At 41.5% G+C, this 14,775-nt stretch overlaps 1 pseudogene; it reads right to left on the bottom strand.

Moving 5' to 3' along the window:
* Positions 1-8,405: 8,405 nt before the first annotated feature.
* Positions 8,406-14,368, bottom strand: LOC120787622 (annotated as a pseudogene).
* Between the last annotated feature and the right edge of the window lie 407 nt (positions 14,369-14,775).

Here is a 14,775-nt window from a genome sequence, read left to right as displayed (position 1 = left end):
GTCATGCCGCCTCCATATAAGGGGTTGTTTGTCACATATAGACAACCATATATCTTTGGGTGCATTCCTTGCAGAATAACACCTCTGTTTAGTACCAGCACCTGAGTGTAATAAGCACCACAAGCCACTTTCTTTTAGTCTCATAACAAGATAATATATAAAAACACATAAAAATAACCCTTCACATATGTAACATGGTCTTACTAGGTTTCCTGAAACATTCTACTTTTAAATATGTCTCAGGGAATTGAAAGTCGTTTCAGTTTCGGCTTCCTTTGAAAAAAACAAAGCCACTGTAGACATGGAAAATTCCCCATCCCTGTTGTTTTGAAAGCATTACAAACTAATTTACTTAATACAATCGCTGAAATGTTCAATAGATTCCTGTTGACCTTGTGTGACCACATACATTTCAATCTATTATACTATGCAGTGTTTGAACAAATGAAAGGAAAAATCAGCTCCCAAAATCAAGATGCATCCTAGCACTTCGGTAATTCCCTCATATTCAAACACTCATAAAAACCTTTCCTTCGCAGGTTTGCTGAAATTTTAATCCTGTTTAGAGCGACCTCGACTGTTACCATATATATTTTCAAGCCATTTTTCTCTAAAGTATTGGACAAAGTTACAAGGCACCTGATGTCATATACAGAATGTCGTTTTAAATTTTTATGCATTGTACAATACTTTTGACTCATCTCCTTTTAAAAATGAACTTTAATTTTAAAATGATCTATATTACAAAAGAGTGAGTAAGGAGGAGAGTATATCATCCATAGAAAAAAAACACTTTGCAGTGTTGAAAATTATCATTTGAACGTTTTAATATATGCACTTTTTTTTTTAATATATACATACCTGTATAAGCTCTTTGCTTTTCTTATTTCAGACAAAAGCTACATGCATCTTCAAAGCACTTAACGTAAGTGGTTCTGTTGTACACAAATAGCATTAGAGTGCACAACAGACTGAATAACACTGTGGACATTTTTCTGACTATTTCCTGCACACCGATGAAAGCGCTTTAAAAAATATGTAAGTTAAATTTTAAATATTCACATTTGTATGTGCTGTGACATGTCGTGATACAGGTTGCATAGTACTTTAACACAATATCCTAATGTTGCAATGGTGGTTTCTGCAATAAAGCCTGCTCAACTGTGGATGAAGTTTCTGCATTCTGATAATTGATATCGGAAGATATCACAGCTGTAGTTGAGGTCCAGACATGAAGAAATAACTGAGGATACACAGCCCAGAGTTAACTCAAATGGAAAGCAGCACAAAGAAATGGGTTTAACCGGTTGCTTTAGAGTTGGGTTTTTTATTAATATTTACAAGAAAGGAGAAAAGATAGTGGGCGTGTGATTTTATTTATATTGCGCCAAGTTATCTCAGGGCACTTTTCATAGAGAGCAGGTCTAGACCGTACTCTTTACAATGTTCTCAGAGGCCCACCATTCCCCCATGAGCAACCAATTGGCGACAGTGGCAAGGAAAAACTCCCTTTTAAGAGGTAGAAACCTTGAACAGAACCCGGCTCATGGTGGACGGCCGTCTGCCTCGACCGGCTGGGTTGAGGGGGAAAGACAGTGGGAGAGAGGGAGGAGGAGGGTAAGGGTAGGGGGAGTAAAGGGTAGATGGGGAATATGGGGGGGTTGGAGGGAAGAGGAGGGAAGGGAGAGAGACAGGGTGAGGGTGTAGGGATGGAGAGAGAAGGCGACAGGGGAGGGGGGCAAAGAGGGGAAGAGAGACGGGGGGGGGGGGTGTAGGATGGATAGTTTACTGCTGTCCATCTTGCCAGAACGAACAGCACCTTCCTCCACTTTTCTGTCACTGCTTTTCTTCTTGCGAGTCCAGCTCCAGTAGCCCCGTTTCTTCTCCTTTGTCTCCTTGTCCTGTCCAGCCTGAGCCAGACATACTGAAGCCTCCTTGTCAGAGTTGTTTTTTCTTTCTTTTTGCTCCAGAAGCCCCATGTATTGTCTTTTTATGTTTCTTTTCTCTTCATGTCCAGCCTGAGCTGAACAACCTGCAGCCTCCTCCTCCACAGTGCAGCTTTTTTGCCTCTTTTTGCCCCAGAAACCTTGCCTCTTCTTCTTTTTAAGGGTGAGCTCCTGAAAAGAAATAGAAAGAATTTTCTATTTAACGTTGAAAGGCTAATTTTGACACAAGCTGTTCTAATCCAAAAAGCCATTATTCCAAAATAAACTTTTAAGGTCAAGCAGCGTACCTGAAGGTGGATGCTTTTAATGATGAGAAGCTTCAGTTCCTCCTCTGTGTTGCCCGCCTTTTTCTTCAGGGCAACTTCTTTTTCGGCCCACAGCTTTTCCTAGTCCTTCTGTCTCCTCCCAGCTCTGCTCCCTCTCGACAAGCTCCTTCTTGAACTTTTCCTCCAGAGCGTTGCACCTGTTTATGCTCTGGTTTAGTTCACTCTCTTTGAGGCTCAGCTGGGACGAAAGGATCAAATGCTCCTCAGTGAGACTTTTAATTTCACTTCTGAAGGCTGATCTCATTGTCCTTCTCTGTGATGGTCTCTTGCAGCTGGCTCACGTTGCTCTGAGCATCTGCTTGCACTTGCTGCAGGTCAGTGCTCTGTTGGGTGTCGCACATGGACTTGACCATTTTTAATTCGCCCTCAAAGGCAGCCTTCATCTGGTCATATTCCTTAATCCAGAAATCTCTGACTCTGTCTGTCTTCTCCTTCTCTGCACTGAGGCTGTCACGAAGTGAAGAGTTCCATTCTCCTCTCCCTCTCGTGAGCCTCCTCCCTGAACTTCTCATCCAGAGCGTTGCACCTCTTGAGCTCTCGCTCAGTTCAGTCTCTTTGAGGCTGAGCTGGGAAGAAATGTCCAGATGCTCCTCGGTTCGCACTCTGAGGCTTTCTCTAAGTGAAGAGAGTTCCTTTTCGTTCTCTCTCAAAGTTTCCTCCCTCTTCTTGTCCTCATCCTGGTCTGCCTTTATGGCCTCTAGAGCCTTTTGCAACTCCTTGATGTTTTGTTTGGCCATGTTCAGCTTTCTCCCCAGTGTCTTCTGAAGGCAGCCATTCTCATGCAGCAGTTTTGTGTTGGCTTCTTGCAGATTGGCAAACTGCTGTTTAAGTCTAGCGTTTTCAGATGCCAGCTTCAGATTTTCTCCTTCAGCAGAAAGAAGGGCTTGTCTGAGGAGTGCATATCCGAGCTGGGAGGCACTCCTGCAGGTGGCACATAATGCTGGGGCCTGAAATGCTGGGTAGTGTTCCCAGTGTTCACTCTAGGAGGTGCCTGAAAGACATTAACATACAACAAGTGTTTAGCTAAAACTAGTCCCATCCTCATTGTTGAAAGATCCGCAGATCCTTTTCTCAAACAGGTGTATTGAAAAACACCTGTACTGAAATTTTTACTGAAGCCAAATTACAGAATTGTTACCAGCAAAATACAGTAAAAGTACTCAAATGCAGAATGGTTGCTTTCAAAGTTTTGAATCGTCATATTGGGTGACAGTTATCGATGCAATAATGTATCATTTGCTTTTTACCGTTGTAAATGGTCGTGGTGGAGCTAATTTAATTCATTTATATACTATAACATTGCATCATATTTTATTTGTTGATCATATTTTTTGTTTGAAAAATCCTTATCTCCAAAGTAAATAGTAACTAAAGCTCTCAGATAATTGTAGTGGAGTAAAAAGTATAAAATTCCCTCTGAAATGTGGTGGAGTTCTATGGAGCTCCAAAGTGTTTCATATTAAATAGATAAATATATATGAGAAAGAAAGAATAGAAGAAGAGTAAGAAGAATAAGAAATTATCAAATCAATAAACTGTGGAAAATATAAAAATGAAACAATCATCTGTGTAAAAATAATCGCTGTTCTTCCCAGTTACACTGTATTTCGTGCTAATTTTTATTTCATTAGGTCACTATGGTCAAAGGTGAGAGGGCGGTGGGACACCACTGTCACGAAAAGTTACATTATGAAATAAAAACAGACTTTTAAGAAATAAACGTTCTATAATGAAATACAAATGGGATCCAACAGAGTTGAAGTACAAACTTACTGAAAGTAAAAGCACCTCAAAATTTGCATGTCAGTAAACATACTTAGTTTGTTTCTACCATTTTCCCTCCTATCACTGGATAGTCTATGGTCAATCCTGTATCCACTGTATTCTAAATAAAATTTATCTAAGATGCAGTATTTCTCACTGTATTTCTGGGCTGTCATAAGCTGTAGCTTCTTTCTGGTGAGATTTATTGTCACAATTCATTTTGACCATGGCATATTAATTCATCAAACTGTTTGAAAAGTCTCCTGTCTACAAGAGGGATTTAATGTGTTAGATTCTGACTTTTTACAAAATATGAAGAAGAAGAAAGCTTAGACTGGCCTCTGCTTTAGTGCAGTTGTGAATAAAATGTGTGACAAAAACTTTTTCTTGGCTGAGTGAGAAAATCTTACCCTGGTTCTCAAGTTATATCTCCTTTCCATGACTTGACAAAGTGACTGTGAAGTAGAACTTCAGGGTGCAGTCTGTTGGAAAGTTGTCCACTGTGGGTGGCAGTGGATTGACAGTAGCTGATCACTTGATGACCGTAGTTGACTGGTTGTCAGTTGAAGTTGAGTGGAAGTAAAAGTGTTTGGGGCTATGAAGGAGTTCTAGAATCTCACATCACTATGACATCAGAATGTCACGATAGAACCATTTTAGTTTAAAGTTCTGATCATTAACTGATGACGATGGAACAGAAAAAAAAATCTGCGCCAGTAATTTAACTGATATAGAGTATGAATATTTGCCCAGAGAACCAGTTCCCTTTGGCTCCTTCAGCTTTATATTTTATTATAACATCTCAAACATGCAGGACAGGTGGTGGTTGGTGAACAAAAATAGTCTGATCATTCTTTGGTAGCGGAAACAAACAAACAAGGTTCCACCAAACCTAACAATGAAAAAAATCAACTAGAGTACAAACATAATAAAGATTATATCCGTTGAAACTGAATGCCAATGAAATGAATCAATGAAGTGATGACAAACAGAGGTAAATTAAAAATCCCCTGAAAGATGCTAAATCTGCATCAGTGGTTAATGTTCTTATTTTTTAAATCTCACTCCATTCACTCACAAGCTGCCTTTAAACTGCCTAAGTATTTTCTCCTTGAAGCCAAATTTTTTTTTTTTTTTGACAACATTCTGATATACCATGGCAAGCCGTTTTAACATTGAGCCAAACCACACTCCTATCTGTAATTACATGATGGACATCCATAGTAGCATTTGTCAAGCATTTTTCACAATAAGATGCATAGTAGTCAAAATGTTATTTCGCCACACACACACACACACACACGCGTTACCTTTGATAAGCTGTGTCGAGGATGCTCAGCTCTGTTATCGAACAAAATCCCACCTGCTGTGCAATAATTCATCACTTAGATCATGTCCACCACACTGACTGTATGGGCAGCAACATGAAACAGGCCCTCAATAACCTTGCAAAAACAACATAGCAATTGGCCAATGAATACATGTTCCAGAATTTGCTGAACTTTCTTTTCCAGCAACTTAGAGTATCTAAGTATCTGAACATTTCTTGATATACATCTTAACACGCTAGATAAAGTAAATGTCACAGTCCAGAGTGAAACTTCAGAAACTTGAAACACGCAGTCAGGTACCTCCCCTGTCAAACACTGGTGTGGTCATAGTGAGCATAGCTCACAATGGTGGATAAGGATGCTGCACCTCTTAATCTGTGAAGGGAGCAGTGCGACGACCACTTCTGTGTCCCTCTTTTTCCACAGTAAGGTTAACTGCAAGTCAGGATTACCAGGAAATCAATGCATGTTGTTTAATATTGACACTCTGGGAATTAAAGGAAAAAGTCTTGCAATTGAAATCTTGCAATTTTGAAGGAAAGCCTTAGTTTTGGAAAACAGCACAATAAAGGCCATCTACCCAACATAACTATATTTGTCAATGTTTATGTGTTTTTGCATGTATTTTTTCTGTTTTTGTTACCAAGGCATAGAGTTTTCACTAGGCTATATAACATCTTGAACAGGCTGCCCACGACAAGTAACAGAAACAATAAAAAAATGAATGAAGTTGATGTCATATTCCTCCATTTCCATCTGACTCAGTGATGTTTGAGCTGTTCCCCGCTTTGTATCTGCGAGTCGGATAGTGTATTTGACCAGAGAGCCGTTTACACCCTCATTTTTCCAGTGCCAGGAGATATAAACACACACGGAAAAAGACAAAGAGAGATCCACAGTAGGGAGAGTGTCACAGACTCAATGTCACACACAAGCTGAAAGGAACCACGTTTGATGGAGTGAATGCTGGCCGGAAAATAAACACACACTAACTCGCCAGTGGCCTAATTTGGACAGTCACTCCTTCCGTCTGCCCCACGCACACTGTTGGAAAACACAATTGTCCAGTGTGCACCCACTCAAGCGTCAGTTAACACTACCACTCGGCCCACTCTGCTGCTTAAGCTCCTCATTTTTACAAAGGAGACAGAACAAATGACTGGTCAAGACATGGCTAAGAAACATGGATTTGTGTACAGATCTACAGTTGAATCTGACCAGCTATGGTTCCGTGGCACAGTCAAATTTGGAAACAAATCCCTTTTTCACTAAGTATATGTCCTGCTTAAGTGTCTTTGAGCAAGACAATGAATCCCTACCAGGTCCAAGTCATTGTTCTGGTGCTGACCCTCTGCTCTGACCTTACCATCCAAGTGGAGAAAGAGAAAAAAAAGTTTACTGTAAAGGTTCAATGAGTCAGAGCCAAAATGGAAGCTTTAATCACTGAATTTCATACCTTCATGGTGACTTTGAGACAGAATTTACAGTATAGTGTGGCGTCGCTGCAGGCTGTATTGATGTCTCGAGTTTCATTAGAGCGCCTGGTATAATACAGGGTTGGCAGTTTCTAACAATTCAATGTTTTTACTGACAGAAGGGGAGCTCAGATCAGGTTGAGCCACACCAAAGGCTCCAAATTGCTACAGTAAACACTAATCCACAGAAGCAGTCCACTTGAGTAGATGAATCTCTGTTTGAACAGACTCGACACTTTGATATACCAGGTATTCACTTCATCACATTTCAAAGACTTTCTCTGGGAAGCAGAGTGCAGGAATGAGACTTTGCTGTGCTGTCACTCAGATTACCACATGTAGAAGCAAGAGGAAGTGAAGTGACAGGTTGTGAACAGTTTAGCATGAGAAATGTGACCTGTAACACAAATAAGATACAAAACAAGCAGGTCCTGTCTTATATTTTGTGATTAAATTAATAAACAACAAGTTATTAGAGTGTGGCAGATGTTTTGGTGTATGTGACTATGCTAACTCATCTGTATCTTTGCCTCTGATCAAAAAAAAAAGACGTGCCAGTTTTCCTTGTTATTTCCTCTTGTCCAAGTAAAAACACCAGCAAGGATACTGTCAGGATTGGAAATCATCAGTTCCTAAGACTGTGTGTGTCTGTGTGTCTCTGTGTGTGTGTGTGTGTGTGTGTGTGTGTGTGTGTGTGTGTGTGTGTGTGTGTGTGTGTGTGTGTCTGTGTGTGTGTGTGTTTGTGTGTGCGCGCACGCACACTTGTAGTTTTTTGGGCTGTTTAAGTAGGTAAAGGTGCTTTACATGAGTAATTTAGTTCACTTCACTAGTTGAGACGCATTTCTTAACAAATTACCAGTGTTGCCAGCTTCCCATTAAGCATGATAAACTGGGCAGCTGTAGGGTCATACACAGTGAAGCCAGGTAGCAAAAATGAGTCAACAAACATTTCTGGGCAATAATTTGTAATTTCATACTAATGAATCCAATTTGAATTTACATATTAGTATGCTGCTCTTTTCCAAGTACTAACCTGGTAACATTGAATAGTTTCTAAAGAAATTAGCTTCTAATACATTTACAGATACAGCACTTTTACCTCTACTTAAAACATAAGTAGAATAACTGAAAGTTGTTTGATAATAGTACTTGAACATCAGTCACTCTACAGGCCTCCTGCACTGTGGGCAAGTTCCTAAACACAATCCGGCTCCACTCACTGGGGCTTAAATCTGTGTGCGGCAGATTTGTTAATCCTTGTAACGTCTAACAAGAGATTTTCACTTGCTCAGGTTCAAGCCTCAGGCCCGTGCTCAGGGCTCTACACAGTTACTGGATCAGTCAACCCCTCATTGCAGTTCTCATGTGGTTTGTACCAAAAAATGTTGCCCCCAACATTGTGAAGTCTTGTGTTGTGGGCTGCTGTATGGATCTTTGTTGGGATTCTAAGATCTAAAATTAGCCTTCTACTTTTGTCCTGTCTAACATCTTCTTTCATTTGTACCCAAGGCCTCGAATTCTTATCAGTTTGACTGCTGCAGTCTAGTCGTGATGAATACTTTGGTTAACAGACCCAGTTTAGAGACCTTAGTTTACCAACATCAACATCTCCATCTAGTGGAGAATTAATGAGAGTCAAGTCAGTAGCGGGGTTTAAATGTTTTACTGTAGTGTTACAGTACGCAACAGGTATGGATGAAAACATCGGGCAACATCATGTTCTCTTTAGATTCGTTCCATATGAGATAAATATCTGGCATGTAGAATCCCCAAAACATGGCAGTAGAGTAGAAAACAGGAAAATGAAGAAAAGAATAAACAAATGAAAGTGTAAATAAAAGCATTCAACAGGTCGACTTCCTTCCTGTGCTTCCTAATTCTCTCTCGTTGGGTAGATCAGTACTGGCAATGGAGACTGAAATTCAAGGGTTAAAAGAACCAAGATCACAGACCTGGCTTCGTTTAGCACAACTCATAATGGCTTACTCGCACACATGTGCTCCCTCACACTGACACGTACACACACATATACACAAAGATGACGAACCCACGCAACCATGGGAGAGCGATTGTCACCCCTGGTCTCTGTCCTCCAAGCTGAATTAGATTAGGAAGGTCAAGCTTAATCACCCAATAAATACATTCTGAAATCTCTTTTGGAAACACAGACCGCCAGATGAATATATACAACTTGATTAAAAGAAAAAACAAATAATTCATTACTAAGTGAGAGGCACATAGTCTTTAAACAGTCCCATGAACATGGTGTGGACCTATGCACACACAAGAACTCCTTCTATTAGGCCAAAGAATCCAATTTTTTCACTCCTTCACTTTCTTCCTCCACCTTCTGTTCCTTTATGTAACTGATTGTACACACTAGTGTCGTGGTCTGGACCAAAGCAGTGTTATGCCATTATCCCTTCAGTTACGGCACCACAGGCAAACAAATTCAAAGACACTGTTTGGCTCTCTGCCCTGCCTCATTCCCATGATCCTTCCTTCCTGTGTGTCACTACGAACACACACAGTGCTCCCTGTAAACAAGTACTCTCTGTCCTTTCGGATTATAAATACTGTTTTGGTTAAATCATCAGCATTAAAAGATGAGATAGAGTGTATTTGAGCGTACATAGATACAAAACACAAAGAATTGCACTGTCGGAAGATTTTCCTTCTTCATTTGTATATGTGTTTTTTTTCTTCCTCTTCTTTTTGGCTTCAGCATTTAGGCCCAAAATCTGGAGTGGAAGGAGAGAAGGAGAAGTCCAAGCGGTGATCTGCCTGCGCCCATAGGGCCTACTGTAGGTACGAACAACACACACACAAGCACACTCACATATAAACAGTATTTCAGGGCAATATAAAAAGACACTAAGGAATGGTGAAACATCCTCTCTTGTCATTTCTTTTTGCCAAATCATTCTTCATTTTAATCATACATTTCATCTTTTTATTCAAAATCTTTTTAGCCGTGCATGTCTCTCATCCCTCCTTTCCTTTTCCAAATTGCGTAGGTGCCGGGGCTGTTTCAGTCTGGCTACACTAGGGGGTGCCGTTCCCCTCTGCAGAAGACTGACAGGCGGTGGCTGTAGCTTTGTTCATTGCTATAATGTCCGTGCTCCTCCCTTCTTAGAGGAAACAAAGGGACAAAGTTGCCCTCCTGACACTGAGCTGAGGTCTCTGCCCCCCCTAGGCTGATTAGAGTCTGTGCTTTTTGGAGGGATCTAACGCCAGATCGGTGCCAGAGGGAAACTCCTCCCTGAGTTGCGGGCTCAGGTGAAGACATAGTTGAGGAGGAGCTGAGAGAGGAGCAGAACACATAGGATGAGAAAGTCGTCTGTCGCCCTCTGACGAACCAGCTGACGACTCAGGGCAACCAGGTTCCTACAGGGAGAGATAAGGGTCAGGGTGAACAAGTGTTAAACCTGGGGGACGGGAATCCTGCTTGGCTGCCCCAGCTGTGGCTGTAGGAGAGGCCGTTGTGTCGTCTCTGGCTTTTCTTGTGCGTCTGAATCACGCCGTTCTTCTCAAACTGAACCAGACAGCGCTAAGGGTCCCACGGCTGCGTGCTGCCAAATATGACAATATATTAAGTCATTATTACCTCCATGTTTTTCCTCTCCTTACTCTACTGTTCAATCTCTTTTATAGTGACCTTAAATCTAAACTAAAAGACAACAGTGTGTGCCATCTCCTGTGTTTTATTTGCTTGGTGTGTGTGTGTGTCCATACTCCGTGTGCCTGTAGGTCCACTCTGAGGTGACGGGGTCCTGGTGGAAAAGTCGTGTTTGTCTCCTCTCTCTCTGACTTCTCTCCGCTGAGCTTCCTCCAGCACAAACTTCTCCTGGGTGGCCCGCAGCTGGTCCCGATTCATGATGGCACTCATCACATGCTGCCACAGTCTGCCACGAAAACATATATTGTACATACAGATGTGTTGTAAGTCAGCAGTATCTTTGTAAATGTTTACGCGTGATGTGAAGTTAAGTAAAAAAGAGGGAAAAATGTTTTCTTGAGAACAATTTTAACCTACGACCAGACTGGTTATAGACAAAGGTGGACATTAACTTTTGTCAAACACAGGTGTAATTAAGAACATTAAGAATGACTGCATTTCATTTAGGTGCGCCAGCTCCAGAGCCCTGGTATTGTGTTTAATGGCACACCTAAACATAGGCCACTAATGTTACTAGTTACACCTGTGCTTACCCTGCATGGACAAGCCAAAATGTTTGCTTTGAAATTAAGTATTAACACAGTGATTGACATACATAGGTGCTATGATGCGTGGTTTACCTGTCAGACTCAAACTCTCCCTGCTGGTCGATCTGTACCACTTGTCTCTTGAGGCGGCTGCTGCGGATGTCGGGACTCGGGTTCCACAGCAGCTCCTGCTGGCCGGAGCGCTTCTCGTGAATGAACACCTCGTTGTCCTGATTACAACAAAGGCAACCGAATGTTCGGTCCCGTCAGACGAGTCACTCTATCACATAGACTACTAAATGTGCCTATCGATGTTGATTCATACTGGTCTCCCTCACAGGGAGGTCAGACTAGAAATTATTTTTCTAAAACCAAACAATTTCCAGATCATGTAATGGTCAAACCTTCCCTACTTTTTCAGACAAGCACTGTGTGTGTGGCCCAATGTGAGAGCCCCCTAAACAGGCTCTTCTAGTCGCCGTGTCTCCCTGCTGCTCCTAAACCAATAATTACCAATTCTGCATCTAATTACTACAGAGAATTGCTGAATACTAATTGGGAGGGAGTAAGTGGCAGAGATGAAAGAGTTTAAAGCTCTCACCCAGTGTCCATCAACAGTGGCCAGCAGCTCCTCTCCCACAAAGATCTTCCCACTGATCTGATTCACGGAGCAGGAGCCTCCAAGGAAAGGCTGCAGTGAAAGCAATTAAACACCTTTACTAAAACTGCTGTTGGCTCAAAAAGTAGAGCATCAGTTGCTTAATAGTCAACCAGCTTGTATGATATAAGAAAAGTTACTAGTCAATGTAGGTTTACAAACACAATTGGTGTAAACAGCATGTTTAACTTGTCAAAAATATACCTTTAGTTTGAACTCCAGCTCTGTGAAACGTTTGGTTTTTCTCACACTCAATGGTAACCTTCCCACCCAGCTCTAGTGTCATAGTGCCATACAGGATCCCTGAGAGAGACAGTATTACAGCATCAGATCAGCAGCACATCAACAAATAGAATGTAAAAACTCCTGTTGGAAGTCCATAGATAAATCATACCGTTCCCTGTTTTACTGTACATTTAGGAACATGATTTGATATCTAGCCGCTCACCGTGAGCGCATTCCTTGACTGGATTACAGAAGATAATTTACAAAATGCCCAATTCACACTCGGAGAACAAACAGACATTTGCCCTCAATTAAATTACACCCATCACCCGTCTCTGATTTTGGCCATCTGCCATATTAGATTTCATGTTCGGAGCAGGGCTGGGTGCCATTTGATTTCCAGTAGCTCAGACAGAAGCAGAAGTTACAGCCCGCACATGATTTGTCGCAGTAGACAGATTTCATTGTATCTTTGGTAGATGAGTTTGTTTGTTAGCCACCTGCACTCACTTTACTGTAGCCATGTTTGGTGACCTGTTACCTTTGCAGTGAGCGTAGGGCATTGTGATGACATACTCCTCATCCCTGCTGAGGAACAACAGCCTGGCTTTGCCATCCAGAATAGCTGAAAGAGAGTTGCCTACAACAGCAAAAGGACAGAGAAGATCACGATTAAAGGACAGATCCCCCTTAAAAAGCTTCCACTGACAGCCATTTACCGTGCCTCTTGAAGCAAGGGAGGGAATTTATCTCGATATGCACGAACAAAGGGATCAAGATGGTGATCAAACCTGGGACCACATTGTTGTGTACTGGTCTATCCTGATCTTTCAGCTATGACAAACAGATTATTTATTGTAGTACGCTGCGTACCATAGAACTTGGATTTGGCCAGGATGCTTCCACTGATAGAAAAACCATCCTTCCTATTGCAGACATAAAACGCAGAGATGGGCGGATGGTGGGACACCTGGCAGAGGAAAGGGAGGGGGGACATTTGAGTAGCAAAGTGAGAAAGAGAAGTGTCAGATGCCCTCTGGCATGTATTAAATTCTACACTTGCTGCATTTCACAGGTGTGTGCTCTGTGTTTTTGCCGAATTGTGCAAAACATTTCCTACAAGGGATGAATCATGTACTGTGTATTTATGCATTCTAGCTATGGATCGGTTTAACCTGTTCAGCTATGTAGAAAGTGCAACTGTCGGTCTGAGGATGAAGCCAGACAGCAGGGATAGGATCAACGTAACCATCTTCTGACAAAATCGGTTTTTCTCTCCCAAGTCAAATGTGCAAACAGATTGATGAGATTTTATTTTCCCAGTTGGACAAGATTAGTTTTTTAACACTTAACCAATACCTGGTGCTGAGGACCAATTACATTGCAAATGATCACAGGACCAAATAGGCTTCACCGATCAGATTTAAACAGTTAAGTCACAGACAATAAGCATCGCTATGGAAAACATCACCACTTCTCTAAACTCACTAATTCAGCAGGTAAACTCCAGTATTGTGTGAGGTCGTTGTTTATAGCTTGAATAATGAGGTTCTCAAGTTTCTACCCATCCATCTACAGCGAGTGCGTCTGTGGTAGTCAGCCCAAAAAGTGTTCAGCAAGCCCAATTTAATCTACAGGCGTTATCTGTTGGTTCATGTTGGGTGTTTTTCTGCTACTGAGGAAATGAATTCATAAGTGGGAATGAGTAGGAAGTGTCTCCCGACATTTTTACTGCAGAAATAGACCCTGGACAGAGTCATTAGTCAAATGGCCAAGAAATACAGTGTCACAGAAAGTCAGGATAGTGAGCCCAAAAAAAGGATTGTCTAAAAACTGCTAACACTCAGAGAAAATCTTCCAGTGCTTCCAAAAAAGCCACTTCCAAGAGGTCGACAGGAAAGTGTGAGTATGACACTGTAATACAGAATGAAGAAATGCCCATTAACAGGGCTGGTATTCAGCTGAAAACTGAATCCTTTGGTTAGTGCTGATTCTATTCAAGATGGTAAAATGCAATTTGAAAAATCACTAAGTTAGATTAAGCTAAGTATTCTGTATTCAATTGAATTATAGTAATAGATTGAATTGAAAAATGTAACTACATTATTGTTAATATATTGTGTCTGTTGATTTACTCTGCCTTGACTGAAATGTTCTGTAACAATACACTTGAAAGATGTTAAATATTGTCAAGCTGCCTAACTTGTTTTCTTCAAAGCGTTTATCATCTTTCAAAGTCTTTATCCGATAACAGATGTTGCAAAAAGCAGGGTGCTCATCTTGTAATCATGGTTGGCATATTTGAGAGCCAATATGATGATATTAAGAAGCCATCTAGGTGTGAACAAATCTTACCTTAGGCTTCTTGTAGAAACCAGACATGTACCATCTCAACACCTGCTTGATCCGACCATATGCAGTCTCCTCCAGCACAGCTCTGCAAGCGCACAAACACACGCGCACACACACACACACACACACACACACACACACACACACACACACACACACACACACACACACACACACACACACACAAACTTTTAGGAAAGGGAGAATGCAAAGAAATAAATACTTAAATAAATGTTGGGTGAAAATCCTGTTGGGTGATCCAACGTCTGGTGGCATTGGCAGCTGGCATGCTGCCCTGTTTTTCTTGAAAAGTGGCAATGTTGTGGAACACCACAAATGACGCCACAACCTCACGTCCCCGCTCTAGGCGCACCTGCAACCCTCATCAATAGGTAAATGGTGCCTCGATGACCCCAAATGTCATCTCATTGCTGGCGCTTGTGCTACTGTGGGCCACAGTGTATTTTCTTTGTTCCCATGTAAGATGGTCAG

The sequence above is a fragment of the Xiphias gladius genome, unplaced genomic scaffold, assembly GCF_016859285.1.
Source record: "Xiphias gladius isolate SHS-SW01 ecotype Sanya breed wild unplaced genomic scaffold, ASM1685928v1 HiC_scaffold_316, whole genome shotgun sequence".
Lineage (NCBI taxonomy): Eukaryota > Metazoa > Chordata > Actinopteri > Istiophoriformes > Xiphiidae > Xiphias > Xiphias gladius.
This window is presented reverse-complemented; position numbering and strand designations above follow the sequence as displayed.